The sequence below is a fragment of the Coenobita brevimanus genome, chromosome 61, assembly GCF_032717465.1.
Source record: "Coenobita brevimanus isolate Jiangsu-jjx chromosome 61, ASM3271746v2, whole genome shotgun sequence".
NCBI lineage: Eukaryota > Metazoa > Arthropoda > Malacostraca > Decapoda > Coenobitidae > Coenobita > Coenobita brevimanus.
The window spans coordinates 35,130,169-35,144,439 of NC_137014.1; positions in this window are offsets into that span (position 1 = coordinate 35,130,169).

Consider the following 14,271-nt stretch of genomic DNA (forward strand, 5'->3'; position numbering starts at 1 on the left):
CTGATCGCTCTGGGATGTGAGTTACACAAAGGCGCGTCCTCCCGAGAGTGGTTTGAGAGAGTAATCTCAGATTAGGTGTGTGTTCCCTGGGCAATTTCTCCCTTGGTCGTTTTTCTCTCTCTTCCCACTTCCCCCTCACGGAGGAAGTGGTAACTATGGCGGACGCCACTGCTGCCTCCCCCCCCTTCAGGGGAGGAGGTAGTCCTGACCGACCCCCGACTGTCTCACGGACTGACTACCCCCAGAGTGAACGGCCCCAGACACGTATCCGTCTTGACATTGATTTTAGAAACGCCGAGTTTGTACAGATCCATGCGGTTGGTCCCACTCCCCTGTCCAGCCTCAATCCCTTTATCATCAAGAAGGTGATTGATGGGTGTGCAGGTGAGGTGGAACAAGTGAAAAAACTTGCGAGTAGAGATCTTCTCGTTAAAACTAGGAACTCAAGTCAGGTAAAGGATTTGCTAAAACTGAGCAAGTTCCATTGTTATGATGTTCAGACCACGATCCCTCACTCCATGAATTCCTGCAAAGGTGTGATCACCTGCAGAGATCTTGTGGTCATGGAGGAGGAAGAGATCGTACAGGAACTTGCTCAGCAGGATGTTATAGAGGCACGTTTCATAACTAGATTCTCGGAAGGCAGGAAGACGAAGACCGCCACAGTTGTCCTAACGTTCGGCAAAGTTGCTTTACCATCCAACATCAGAATTGGATATGAAATTCTTAACGTCAGACCATACATCCCGAACCCCCTGCGTTGCTTAAAATGCCAGATTTATGGGCATCATGAAAAGGCTTGTAGGGCTTCCCAGCCAGTGTGTGGTAGGTGCGCGACTGTGGGACATTCTGCTGAACACTGTACATCTGAGACGGAGTGCTGCTTTCACTGCAAGGATGCTCACTCCACTTCCTCGAGGGCTTGTCCCAAGTGGAAGGAGGAGAAAGAGGTCTGCACAGTGAAGGCAACCGAGGGCATTTCCTTTTACGATGCAAGGAAGAAGGTGAAGGAGTTGCATGCAACTCCCAAGCCTAATATCTCCTATGCATCGGCGGTTGTGTCCCGTCCCGTGATGTGCACCGTTGAAACACAGACTGACCTAACATTCGCTCCTCATGCACCACGCCCTACCTCTCAGTCTAAGCCTCCTGTACGATCCAACTCTCTGACGGACATCCCTGTTGCCACTTCATACTCCCAGGCTGCGGCTGCTCCTTTGCAGTCAGTGCGGCCAAAATCGAAGCCCGACAAGTCTGACAAGATTAATTTAACCACCCTCACTAAACAGTCACGTCCTCATGTCCTTCCTGCTCCTGGTCCGGCGAGGGAGAGAAAGAATAGCTCTTCCTCGATGGAATCTGGGAGCCTCGTTATTGATGAGACTATGGAGATCTCCACAAACAAGCACCGGGATAGGTCCCCCGGTAGCCACTCACCTGGTCGCGGGGGGCATAAAAAGACTAAGCACACTGGCCACCCTCGAAAATCTTAAACCGCCGCATTTACTATACTACAGTGGAATTGCAGAGGTATTGGGAATAAGTTACATAATATAGCTATCTTGCTTTCACTACACAGGCCAGACGTTGTTTGTTTACAGGAAACGCGCCTGGAGGATCATCCTGATCCTTCACAGTTCAGACACTACTACTCGTATAGAAGATATGAAGATCACGGAGTTGCCATTTACACACACAAATCACACCCACAAACGGAAGTGATTCTAAATTCTACTCTGGAAGCGGTCGCGTGCAGAGTAAAATTTAATAACACGTATCTGTCTATTTGCTCTCTGTACTGTCCTCCACATGGCCCCATTGATAGTGATGCTTTAAATTCACTAGTGGAACATCTCCCTGGGAATAAGTTAGTGTTGGGCGATTTTAACGCCCATCACTATCAATGGGGTAGCTTGAGGATTGATGGTCGTGGGGAGCAAGTAGCCGACCTAATTTTTTTTTTTTTTTAAATAACAGAACGGAGGAAGGAAAAACAAATGGGAAAAAAAAAATAATCCATACACCAGATTACTGGTGTTCTCTATTCATAAAATATCTGTAACAGTTAGACTTGAACAGTTGTGGGTTGAAATTTGGAGGAAAACAACTCTGGGGAAGCGAGTTCCAGAGAGATGCAGTTCGGGGAATGAAAGAATTCTGATAGGCAGAAGTTCTGCAATATGGTTGAGTGACATTCCAGTCATGAGCCTACCAGATGCCCGTGTAGCACGAGGGAAGGCATGGAGAGGTGGCACCATGGACGCAACTTCGTCTGAGCATTTGCCAAAAAAATATCTGTAAAATAATGCAAGGGAGGCAACATTCCTTCTTACTTGCAGGGGAGGTAGTTTATATGTAATGGCAAGGTTGTTAATGATTCTGACAGCTTTATTCTGAATTTTGTCTAGTTGTCTTAATGCAACCTCTCCACAACCATTCCACAAGGGTGAGCAATATTCAAGCTGAGAGCTCACATGACTCTTATAAATTATAGCTAACTGCTCATCGGCGAAGAAGTTACGGACTCTGTACAATAATCCAAGTTTCTTTGAGGCGGTTTTAGCAAGTGATCTGACATGAGAAGTCCAGCTGAGGGCACTGTTAAGTGAGACACCAAGAATTTCAATACTTTTGGAGATGGGAATATTAGTAGCACTGAAGGTAATGTACGAATCTGGCAATATCTGTCTATTAGTCAACTGTATATATATTTAGTTTTACTAGCATTAAAAGAGACAAGGTTGTTTTGTCCCCATTCACTGATTGTAGCTAGATCTTGATTTATGGAGATGGCTGTACTGAGTTGAGAGGTAGAGATATTAGACTTTGTAAATGGATGTCTGAGTGTGAATGAACTATGTAGTGTTGAGTCATCTGCATATGAGTGAACGGGATTGTGAGTGACAGATAAGAGATTAATATGAACCAGAAATAGGGTTGGTGCCAGAACTGATCCCTGCGGCACGCTGGCGTTAATTGAGTGGAAATTCGAATATACATCATCTACTTTTACTCTTATTTTCCTGTCACTAAGATATGAAGAAATCAAAGGAACAAAAGACGTTAGTCCATAGCAAGAGAGTTTGGACAGCAGGGAGCGGTGCCATACTCTGTCGAAAGCTTTAGAGATATCAAGAGCTACTGCATGAGTTTCTCCAAAAAGATCAATTGATTGATGGATGGTATGAGTTAAGAGATTGAGTATGTCAATGGTGGAGCTTTCGTGGCGAAAACCGTATTGTCTATCACTAATTAAGTTGTTGGATTCAAGATGTTTAACAATATGCTTATTAATTAAAGTTTCAAATACCTTACCAAGAGAAGATGTGACAGCTATTGGTCTGTAATTGGAGGGATCAAACGAACTTCCTTTCTTCGGAACTGGGTGGATATTGGCCTCTTTCCATGAATTTGAGAATAAAGAAGTACGTATGCATAGTCTGAATAATTTGGCTAGGACAGAGGCAAGTTCAGGGGAACACTTTTTCAAAACAATTGGCGGAATTCCATCTGGGCCTGGAGCTTTGTTGGTGGGTAAATTGTCTAGGATGGATTTTACGAATCTTGTCTGTATTTTAAGTGGGGCAATTTCGGGAGAATCAAGTTCCTGTACTGAGACATTCTGGCTGGTATCATCTATAGTAGAGTTTCTTGCAAAGGTACTAGCAAAGATATCTGCTTTCCCACGTGGGTCATTTGTAATATTGCCATCTGAAGATTTTAGTGGGGGAATGGAAGATGACTTGTTAAAGTTATTATTGAAAGAATTAAGAGTTGACCAGAATATTCTATTGTCATTAGGGTTGTTAAGTAGTTTTGATGCTTGCTTTTAAAGAAAGTTTGATTTAGATAGATTTAATACAGCTTTTGCATGATTTCTAGCAATTTTAAATTGGGAGAGTGAGTCAGATGTTTTTGATTTTAAGTAAGAGTTATATGCTAATGACTTTTGGGCTGTTGCTCTGGCACAATTGCCATCAAACCATTTTGGAGAGTTTGATCTTTTAGTGAATTGTTGACTTGGTATGAATAAATCCATACCAGCTAGTATTAAGTCGCAAAATGTGGGACTGGGTAGAACTGGGATCACTAGAGAAGAAAGACTGCCATGGAACATCAGCAAGATAATTTCTAAATCCATCCCAGTCTGCCCTGTCAAAGTGCCATCGGGTCACCCTGACAGGTTCGGAATGGGGAGGTGTAGGAGGGTTAACTAATGAGGCTTTGATGAGATTGTGGTCAGAGGATCCAAGTGGTGACAGTACCTCTATCCTGTATTGATCTACAGTCCAACCTCTGTCTTCTGAACGATGGTAGAGCGACTCGTGTAGATGATCGTACTGGTAACTTTTCGGCCACTGACTTATCTTTGGCCTCCCCTGGTATACATCAAGATTTTTTATGGAATCCTTATGACGACTCCTTGGGAAGTGATCATTTACCCATCTGTCTTTCTTATACACGCGACATCATTTCGGACCCTCCACCTCCAAAATTTAACTATAAGAAAGCAGATTGGGGATCCTTCTCAAGGATCGCCAATTTAGATATATCTGGGGAGACCATAGATGTTAAGGTCGAAAATATAACTACTTCCATATTACACGCAGCTGAGGCTGCTATTCCCAAGGCTTCTACAGTTCATGCGAAGCATAGAGCACATTGGTGGACGCCGGATTGCCGACAAGCATTAAGAAAATGCAATAGGAGATACAGGATTTTTGATAGTCAGCCCACTGAGGAAAATTTTATTGCATACAAACAGGCACGGGCTGAAGCAAGGAGAATAATAAGATGGGCCAAACGTGACTCCTGGCGGTCCTTTGTGTCCACGGTGACTCGTACAACACCATTACATAAAGTCTGGTCCACTATAAGATTATTAAATAATAAACGCCCATACTTCCCTGTCACCACCTTGCAGGTGAATAACACCACCTATGACCAGCCCGTGGACGTTGCTAACATCCTCGCCAGGAGTTTTTCTCATGTAAGTAGCTCAGCCAATTATGACCCGCGTTTCCAACATCATAAACGCACGGCTGAGCTACAGATATTAGACTTTGCCACAGAAGACGTAGACTCCCCGTACAACCAAGAGTTTACGCTAGATGAACTGCTCCTTGCCCTTAAATCCTGTAAAGACACCAGCCCTGGACCAGACACCATCACGTACGGTATGATCCAGCATCTTAATCAGGACAGCCTGATTAAGATGTTAGCATTGTACAATGAGATTTGGGCGTCTCGAACGTTCCCAAACTCATGGCACTTTGCGCACGTCATACCGATACCCAAAGAGGCTGGTCGTCTTATGAATCCCACTTCATTTCGTCCTATTGTGTTGACTTCTTGTCTATGTAAGGTCATGGAACGTATGGTTAACAATAGGCTTCTTTTTGTTTTAAAGTCGAAGAATTTGTTAAATGATCAACAATGTGGCTTCCGTAAATACAGAAGTTCACTAGATCATTTAATGAATTTGGAGCATTGTATTGCAGAGGCATTTGCCAATAAAGAATTCATGATAGGGGTGTTCTTGGACATCCATAAAGCCTATGACATGACCTGGCTTACCACGGTATACTAATGAAGCTCTATGCTTATGGTTTAAGAGGAAATTTGCCTGTTTTTATTTCAAATTTCTTAAGGGACAGAACTTTCTCTGTCAAATTGCCCCGTAACGTAACATCGGATATATTTATCCAGGAAAACGGGGTGCCACAGGGAAGTGTGCTTAGTCCTACTTTATATAGTATTATGATCAATGATATTCTGTCATCAGCTCCCATCCCGAGGAATCTTAAATACTCACTCTACTCTGACGATTGTGCAATATGGCACTCTTCCTGTAATGCACAATTTTCGGCTGGGCGGATTCAAGCAGCCCTTGACTCCGTCCACCAATGGGCCTTGCAGTGGGGATTTAAGTTTTCCGTCCGTAAGTGTGCCGCTATAGTCTTCACTAATCATAACGTACCTAATTTGTGCTTAACTTTGGATAATCAGGCGGTACCTTTTCAAAATTCTGTAAAATTTTTAGGAATATATTTTGATCGAAGAATGAATTTTAAACTTCACGTTAATACTTTGCTTGCTCGTTGTGATAAACCGTTAAATGTCCTGAAGTACCTAGTGGGTACTACCTGGGGTGCCGACAGAAAATCTTTATTAATGGTGTATAAGTCCCTTATTCGATCAAAGCTAGACTATGGCGCACAGGTGTATGGCTCGGCATCCGATGCCACGCTGAAAGGATTGGATGTGCCACAGAATAAATGTTTGCGAATGTGTCTTGGAGCCGTCCGGTGTACCCGTGTGGCTCGTATGGAAGTGGAGGCAAATGTGCCTCCCCTCCGTATTCGCCGTGACCACCTGGCCTTGTCCTATAGTGTAAGGACATTTAGGAAGAGTAATATCGGCAATGTGGCCTGTACCCCCCTGCGTCAATACCACCACCTTCCGCGGGGGGTGCGTCGGCCACTTGCCGTTTGCCTCCACTTACTGACTCAGGAGCTTGGTGTGGACCCCATTGACTGTGACAAGTTGGTGTTAAAAAATATAGCGCCTTGGGAGCCACCTGCCTTTACTGTTGATGTTACATGGCTCCCAGCACCAAAGGCCAAGGCGCCGGAGGCGGAGGTCCACCACTTGTTTCGCAACATTATCATTCGTCACTTGGGGTCCCACCACTTGTACACTGATGGCTCCAAGTCGAGTGAATGTGTGGGTGCAAGTGTGTGGTCGACTGAATGTGCCCTCAGGTATCGGTTGCCGACTCATACATCTGTGTTTACCTCAGAACTTTTTGCTATTGACAAAGCCATAGACTATGCTCTCAATTCTAGGCATGACTCATTTGTCATATTTTCAGATTCAAAATCAGCCCTTCAGGCACTTGCATCTTGTATTACGGACTCTCACGAGATCCAGGGCCGCATCGTTAATAAGTTGCATTCATGCAACAAGTCATTCACGCTGATCTGGGTGCCTGGTCATTGTCGTATCTACGGTAATGAGCAGGCTGACTTACTTGCAAAGTCGGCTGTAGAGCTCGAGGAGACTTGGGACGTTCCTCGTGATCTACGGTCGAGTCTCTCTCTCGGAAAGAAATCAATAAATCTTCTGTGGCAAGGTCAGTGGACCAGACTAAATATTCCAACCTGTAAGCCGTACCTGGGCGACTGGGACACTGCCAACCGCCCCAGTCGCCTGGAAGAAAAAGTGTTGGCACGATTACGGCTGCCACCGTTTTAACACATATGAAACCTTATATGGAAAGACGCTTCCCACCGCACTGTGACATCTGTGATGCGGTGTTAACTATCAGTCATATCATCCTGCGCTGTCGGCGATTTATTCGTGAACGTGCTCCACTTATAAATTACTGCGGCGCAGCAGACGTCCCCTTCACCATTTCCACCATCCTGGGTGATGGGGACATTGTTATGATTGATAAATTGATGGCTTTCTTGAGAGAGACCGGACTGATCAGAGTGATGTGACTTTTTTACTGTGTGGTTATGGTTTTTATCAACGGTAAATATGTATATATTGTAATATTAATTAGGGTTGACAGTTGACATATTTGAAATAGTTCCTCCTTCCCACTGATCTATTTCTAATATAGATGTCCCTTACATTAAACCCCGTTCCTCGACTAACAGTCACCAGCTGATAAGTGCAAGTGTGCAATATAGAAAGGTATTGGGCACCTGCAGTCGATGGTGGTCTGCTGGCCGAGGTTCTTCACTTTTTGTACAAATTATGTAAATACATTATACCATCTTGCTTAAGTTATTCTGATTAGGGCCGACAGCTGACGTATATGGAAATGTTCCTGACTCGTCTGGTTCCCTTTCATATATTGATGTCTCCTATATTAGGTTGTGCCTCGACTGACAGTCACCAGGTGATGAGTGAAGGTATGTAATGTAGAATGGCATTACATATCTGCAGTCGATGGTGATCTCTTGGTCGAGGCTTTTTTACCATTAGTGTAGGTCTAGTTATTTGTCTCTTAGGATTTAGTATAGGTTAGCGATTTGTCTGTTAGGTGATTAGTTTTGGGGTCTTTACATTAGGCATTTTAGTTTATAAGTAATATAAGGTTAAAAAAAAATAAATAATAAAAATAATAAAAATAAAATTACAAAAAATAAAATAAAAATTATTATATATATATGTACGTCTGCATGAAAGTGTGTATGTTCATATGCATGGATGTGTGTATGTATGTATGTATGTATGTATATATATGTTCATATATATATGTGTATATGTGTAAATGTATATACATGTATATACAGTATTTTGCCTTAATGACCAGGGGCTCCGGCCTCAATGGTCGATAGGCAACAAAAAAAAAAAAAAAAAAAAAAAAAAAAAAACACCGACGGCGGGACTGAGATATGACCAGTTTTGAGCATCCGGCCCCAGCTAATAGTCGCTTAGCCAATCAGAAGAGAGATTTCATAAACCTTGAAAGATTGTGGGCCAATCAAAATGAAGTTTCAAATTGTTAAATACACTCATCCAAGAGCGCCATTGCATCACTCAAACAACTACGATATTCATCCCAAGACATACAAGACATGACAAGTGACGAGTCCCCTACCAAACGAATTCGTCGTGTAAATTTTACACGAGATGATGGCGTTAATACAGGGTTGGCTCGACAGACAAACAGTGCTGAAGAACAATCACATCACCTTGGGTATAACTATAGTGTGGGTGAACGATCCACATCATATTGACAAAACATAATGATAACTTTGAAAATGACGAGATCCAAACTGAGACCCTTTTATCTGAATAAACAATATATCATTGGCTTCAGACTGTATCATTACAACTCCCAGACTTAAACCATGTTTTAATGAACAGTGCATCGGTCTGCATTTTCACAGATGTAAGGGGGCACGATAGCTCAGTGGTAAAGCATCGAGCTCGTAATCGGGGGACTGCGAGTTCGAGCCTCGCCCGGGACTGCCGTGCCGGGAGTGGTAGGGTGCTCCTGTAACCTAGCGGGGCTATATGATCCAAAACAGGGTCTAGCTCGGGGGAAAGCCATTTCTCCATTTACAGATGTAAGCAGCAGAAACGAAAAATTCCCCCTTTTTGTTTACCTCTTGGCATCTTAACTTCCTTAAGAGATTTTTTGTACAACACGTGTGCCACTCTTAATTATTCTGCTCACACGTCCCTGTGTTAAGCCCAATGTGTCTGCCAACACACTCTGAAATGAGCCACTTGCATAAAATCTGAATGTCATTAACACCTGCAAATGACATGGCACAGCACGGGATCTTGTCGCTGGTCCAACTAGTGGTTCAACTCTTGCTCACCAGTGAAGGAGTTCTTGTCTGGGAAACCTATAATATCTCAACAAATGTTCGGCACTATAAGCAAATGGATCCATTATGTCTCTGTAGTTCCTCTCAAATCTCATCGCTCTTCGTACTGCCAGTTCTACCTGTAAAACCACTTGTAACTCTATCTTCGTTCACAGAAAAGGGTAAATAAACTAACTTAGCATCACATGATTCGGTTTGTTTATTAGAGAAACATCCACTATGCGACCCTACGATCAGCTTAAGGGTGCTTGTCAGAAATCGTAGCGCTAAGAGCAAATATGGCGGATGGAGGATCGTAAAATTTGTTTTGAACATACACCTTAGCGGCTTACGAGCGCGCTATGATTATCGTACCCGCTACGATGATCTTAGCGGCCGTTACGAGCTTTCGAACATCCCATCCCAGCTCCTCATATTCGCCTTTCCCAAGTGTTTGTTTTGGGTGGCATGTATAAATTTGCCACAATTACTTTCCCTTCAGGTGTATCAATCTCTACTGCAATCAGTTCTACTTGTGAGGGTATATTTAGTTTTATTTCTTTGACTTGTAGATTTTTCTTTGTTAGTATTATAATTCCTTTTTTTTTTTTTTTTTTTTCCAATTCCTATCTTTTCTCTTCTCCATATATTGTATTCCTTTAAGTTTAGGATATCGTTTTATATCCTCGTGTGTGTGTGTGTGTGTGTGTGTGTTCTTACCTAATTGTTCTTACCTAATTGTATCTTTACAGGAATGAGTCAAGCTCGTGTTGTCCCGTGTCTTAGACCATATTTATCGTACATATCCTTAAATTTGTGAATTGTTTTGGCACACACTATTTCATTCGGTAGTGCATTCCATTGATCAATTGCTCTGTTTGGGAAACTGAATTTCCTTACGTCTTTATCACCTCTCTTCTTATGCAGTTTTTTGCAGTGTCCTCTTGCTGATGCTTCTCCATATGTTAAGTAATCATTTATGTCTATTTTCTCCTTTCCTGATATGCACTTATATAGCATTATCATGTCACCTCTTTTCCTTCTCTCCTGTAGTGTTGGTAGATTCAGTTTATTTAGTCTTTCTTCGTAGCTTAGGTCCCTTAAGCTTGGTATCCATCTTGTAGCGGCCCTTTGAACTTTTTCAATCTTGTCTATATGCTTTTTGAGATGAGGACTCCAGACTACTGATGCATATTCCAGGGTTGGTCTAATGAATGATGTTATTATCCTTCTTAGCATGTCTTCATTTATGTATGTGAATGCTATTCTCATATTTGCAAGCAGTGTATACATGTTCCGTACCTTCTCGCTGATGTGGTCAGCCGGAGATAATCTGTTATTGATAATCACACCTAGGTCTTTCTCTCTTTCTGATGTGTATAGGGTTTTATTTCCTAACTTATAATCCCAATCAGGTCTTTTTCCACTTTTACCAAACTTGATTACATGACACTTGTCCACATTGAATTCCATTTGCCATGTACTACTCCATTCATGAAGTTTATTTAATTCTTCTTGTAGCTCCCTACAAGAGTCTGTGCTAGTAATTCTCCTTTGTATTTTTGCATCATCTGCAAACATATTCAGATAGCTCTCATTTCCAGTGTTACTGTTTATATCATTTATGTACACTAAAAACATGACTGGTGCCAGCACCGAACCCTGTGGTACTCCACTAGTCACTTCTTTCCATGATGAGTAGTTTCCTCTTAGTACTGTCCTCATTTCTCTTTTTATGAGAAAGTCTTGCATCCAACAAAACAGTTTGCCTCGAATTCCTCCTTGATGGTACAGCTTCCATAAAAGTCTTTGATGTGGTACTGTGTCAAAAGCTTTCTTGAAATCTTAATAGATACTGTCCACCCATCCTTCCCTTTCCTGTATTGGGTTTGTTACTCTGTCATAGTAGCTCAACAGATTAGTAACACATGATTTTCCTTTTCTGAAACCAAACTGTCTTTCTGTTATCATACTGTGTTCTTCTAGATGATTTACCCAAGCTTTTCTTATAAGTTTTTCTAATACCTTGCTTACAACACTGGTCAGTGATACTGGTCGGTAGTTGAGAGGATTTTGTCTATTTCCTTTCTTGAATAAGGGGACTATATTTGCTTTTTTCCAAATATCAGGTAGTTTCCCTTGACTCAAGGATTTCTTGAAAATTAAAAATAATGGTTTACTTAACTCCTTTGCACATTCTCGTAACACCCAATATGAAATTTCATCAGGACCACTTGCTTTTCCTCTGTCTAATCTACTTAACTCCTCTTGTATTACTTTTTCTGCTATTTGTATATCTGGTAGTATGTGTGGACATGCGTGTTCCACATATTCCCTCTCAAAATTTTTTCTTCTGTAAAAACTAATTGGAAATTCTTATTTAGTGCTTCACAAATATCTTTCTCTTGTGTATAAGTGATTCCCTCGTCCGTGATGGATTGTATTATATCTTTTACTTTGGTTTTGCTTCTGATATAGCTGTAAAACAGCTTTGGTTGATCACTACTTTTATTTATTATATCCTCCTCAAACTGTTTTTGGGCTTCCCTCCTTATTCTTGTATAGTCGTTTCTTGCCTGTTTGTAATTATTATACGCCCTTTCACTATTGTGTCTTCTGTATCTATTCCACAACAAATCTCTTCTTTCTTTTGACTTTTTACATTCTGTATTGAACCATTTCTGTATTTTCTTATCTGCTTCTTTGTGCTGTGGGATGTACTTCTGGACTCCTATTTCATAAAATTCACAAAATTTTTTATATACAGCATTTAAATCTTGTCCTCTAAGCTCATTTTCCCAATCAACTTCCAAGAAATACTTCTTTAGGTCTTGATAATTTCCCTTTTTATAGTTTAGTCTCTTTTTGTAACTGTCATTGCTGTTTACTATGTCATATGCTATCCTGAAGTTATAATTTAGTACTGCATGATCGCTTTTGCAGAGTGGAGGGTGATATATTAAACTGTCAATGTCATTTTCTTGCCTAGTAAATAATAGATCTAGCACTGAAGGTACATCAAGTCCTCTTTTTCTAGTGGTTTCCCTCACATGTTGCGTTAAGAAAAACTCTTGTACGAGATCCAGGAGCTTTTGGTCCCAACAGCTTTCTTGGCTATTTATATCTAGAGTATTCCAATTTATATTTGTATTGAAATCCCCAGTTAGTATAATTCTTTCCGATTTCTCTTCCATTTTATGTAGCAAGGATCTTATACTCTGAATTGTACTCTCTGCCAGGTCCTCATATTCGTCTCTTTCCCATGTGTTTGATCTGGGTGGCATATACAAATTGGCTACAATTACTTTACCTTCAGATGTGTCGATCTCTACTGCAATCAGTTCTACTTGTGATGGTATATCTAGGTTTATTTCCTTGACTTTTAGATTTTTCTTAGTTAATATTATAATTCCTCCTCCTTTTTTTAAATTTCTGTCCCTTCTCCATATATTGTATTCCTCTAAGTTTAGTATGTCATTGGATATCCTTGGTGCTAATTTTGTCCCAGTTAGGCATATTATTTGTGGTTCATTTTCTCTGACATAATCATTCATCTCTAGTAATTTAGATACCATTCCATCCACATTTGAGTACATCAACTTTATCATCTTGTTTATATACTTGTCATGACATGGTTCTACTAACTTCCTCCTTTTTCTTCCATCCTGCTTATGTACCACTTTCGTACCTGCAATCCTATTACTTTGTAAAAAAATTTCTTCTTGTCCTCTTCTGATCTTCCCTCATTTTTTGTTTTTGCTTCCTCCCTTTTCTCTTTCAGTAATTCCAGTTCCTCTTGTGTTAGACATCTTTTTATCCATACATTTTTGAACTCCTCTTTTTCCATAAGATTCTTTGCATTTTTTAGTATCTTTTCCACAGTGTTTACACTCTGGAAAGTCACCTTTAGAGGTCTTGTCTTGCTTTTCTCTTATTTCCCTAACCTTTTGTGTTCCTCTATGTCTTTACTACAGATTTCCTCTGATACTACTTTCAGTAAGCTCATTACATTTGCCATCTCCTTTTTGTCTCTAGTGATTTTGTTTTTAATTTCTTCCTCTTCTATACCAGTGATTACTATTGATTTATTTATTTCTACTGAATCTCTGACTAACTTTGGATTGTTTTGGATTATTCTTTTCACTTCCTTTTTAATGTTTTTTTCCTACACCCTTGTTTCTAAGTCTTTCTTTACTTTCACCATTTCAGCATACGTGATTTCTACATCATTTTTGTAGCTTTGCACAGCTTCATTCACCTGTGTTATCTTCTCCTCAATATCACTGCTCTGGTCCATAAGACTGCTTGCTTGTCTAATTGTCTCTGTATCATTTTTTAACTCTTCCATAACACTCTCGTGGGTATAACTTTAGAAGTAACCAACGTTACCAATTTTCATTATATTACGTCCCTGAACTATTCTAACTAAGACTTACCCTTTAAGCCTAGTTTCAGTTGGGGGAGCAAATTTTGTAGGGATAGTCATATAGTGACTTAGGCTGTCGCTCAGTAACGGATGAATGTTGCGCCATATTGGCTGGTGCAGGCGTGTGCATTCGGTCTATGTCAGGCTCTAGATCAGGCCTAGGTTAGGTTAGGTTAGGTTAGTTTGGGTTAGTTTAATGCAAAATAGTGTATTTTTAATTAATCTTGATCTTGATTTTGGGGGATAAACCCACTTTTGGAAATCTTACTCAAAATTCCAAAAGGGGGATTTTCCCCCCAAAATGAGGGTCAAAACTAATTAAAGCACAGTATTTTGCATTGGAAACCATAAAAAAAATAATAAAAGAAAACGTTGGTTACTTCTAAAAATTTACCCTCTCGTGATTAACTACTGTACTTCCCATTTCACTCACTTTCTTCCTAAGGGTATTCAATTCCACTGTTAGTTCACTGATGGTTGTGTCTTTCTTATTGGCCTCCCTTCCCAGTT